Genomic DNA, 2,452 nt, shown 5'->3' on the forward strand with positions numbered 1-2,452 from the left:
AGGCCGGAAACCGGATTGTCTGCCAAACAACATCGAACCGTTAGAAAGATAATCAGATAACTGCCTGTGGATTATCTTCTCGAAAGCCTTGGAAAGAAAACACAAAATGGAGATTGGGCGGTATTCACCGCCACTTTTCGGTATAGGGATAACCTTACTATGTTTCCATGTAGAAGGAAAAGTGGGAGTCGTTATAATTCTGTTGAAAAGACTGGTTATATAGGGCAGTAGAAGTGGTAATAAAATCTTCAAAAACCGCGGATCAATACCATCGTGGCCAACAGAATTCGATTTCACAGATGAGATGCTAAAAATCACATCAGCGAAATCAACACAGGAAAACTGAAATCCATCGATATTACTTCCAAAGTCCGTGATATCAACGTCGAAGTTGTAGAAGTTGTCCACTCTTGGAACGACAGGAATATCCACAAATTTCATGTTCAATTCGTCAACATCGACGTTGTCATTACAACCAAAAGTTTTCCCAATACCAATAGACCGTATAATATTCCATGCCTTTTTAGACCCTAAAGCTGATGAGAATTTGTGATAAAAGTAATCCCTTTTGGCGCGTTTTATAGCAACGTTCGCATGCTTTCTCTTCTCGCGAAAGTCGTCTTTCAAAGCAGGGATCTTAAATCGCTTCCATCTGGAGTATGCCCTGTCGCGCTCCGATATTGCCAGACGCACCTCCTCGTCGAACCAGGGCTTGGAGCTAGATTTTTCAGCAAGATTGTAAGGCAGAGGAGCAGTAACAACTTATTTAGTTGTGAAAGCATTTAAGACTCGCTGAGAACACTCGCGATTTGTGCAACTTATCGCCGCTGTTTTTTGTTTTACCTACTATAAATATTTAGTCTTAAAAGTCGAATTAATTTCGAAATAAATGTTTATTAAAGAACAACATAAAATACAAAAACAACGAAAATAAGTATATTATAATGAAAACAATTTTGTGCATATAAACATAGTAAGTTCATTTAGTTAATAAGGATTTGTTTGACATTAATTTCTTAAGATGGAATATAATGTAGATGGACAACAGACTAACAAACGCCTTTTGGATTATCCAGAAATCGGTTATCGTGAGTATAGTCATATGTTTGCAAATTTTTAAAAAAAGTCACTTAAAATTATCCCTAGGATAATTTCGAATATCAATTCATGATAATATGACTAATCATACTTCATTTCTGAATTGCGGAAATGCACAAGAAAATCCAAGAATACCTACTACAAAACGATATCAAATAAGACTCAAGCCCTAAACAATGAATGCGTATACAGAGTAGTAGATGACGTGTAAAATTAAGGAAATATCTCTATATTAAGTTAAAAATGAAAATAATTATCTATGTCTGATTTTTGATCTCGATAGACTAAGAAATTTAATGAATGAATTAATATATCGTTTCCAAAGGAATAGGTTTTTTAGATGTCATATAATATTACAATAATTTTGATATCTATGTATATATAAATAACAAAAGAACTGAATGAACGATTCTTAGAAATATACTAATTAATTTTTATTTTCCGATGAAGCTTTGGCTTCAAATTCTTCCAGTTGTTAATGCGTTTTTATCGGGAACCATGCGTTGTATTTAGAGTTTTGTGTGCGATGACATAAATTATCCTTAACAATAACTTTTACCTCCGAGTCCAAATCGACCACCACCCGATTTTCATTTTGAAATACTTCTAAACAAAAAGAGTTTAGTCTTTACCAATTTTCATTCACTGGAATGCAAGAATTTGTTGTCAAATTTCTTTTGAATCCATTTCTTCTCCTTCAGGTCAGATTGAATGCCATCAAATACAGTTGCTCCTGCGGTGATATTGACATTTATTGCAATCGGTTCGATATTCAATCCAAGCCGACACGATTTCCGTTTCAAAAAAACGCATGACTACTCGATTCTCCGATTTGACAAATATCCGATAATAGTTAATCATTTGATCTAGATTATCAACGCCGCTCATTCCTTTAATTTATAGTTGAACAATTTCTGGTCTGTTGTCATCTACATATTTGTTATCCTTTCTATCGGATCGTTATATATAGCATCAGTTTTTTTGTTATGACTATTAATTGTGAGGCAAAGTATACGGATTTATTACAATACAATAAAACGTAGTTGTCACATTCGTTACTCTATTAGAGCTGACTCTTTTAGAGAGAGTGTGTTTATCATATGCTACACAGAGTAATGACGTTCATACATGACAATGACAGATGATCAAATATTGCGAGCTAATTACTCTAATGTTACACACTAAATTTGATGTGAAAATATTTTGTAAAAATTATCTGTAAACATTTTATGTCCAATCGAATCTGCTACCTGTAGATTTTTAGAAGTAGTAAAACTAAAAGCACTGAATCCAAAATTTTCTATGGGATGGGGATCTTTTTCTAATGTCGACCCCTGATATGCTATGATATCAT

The sequence above is a fragment of the Haematobia irritans genome, chromosome 1 (assembly GCF_050003625.1).
Source record: "Haematobia irritans isolate KBUSLIRL chromosome 1, ASM5000362v1, whole genome shotgun sequence".
Classification (NCBI taxonomy): domain Eukaryota; kingdom Metazoa; phylum Arthropoda; class Insecta; order Diptera; family Muscidae; genus Haematobia; species Haematobia irritans.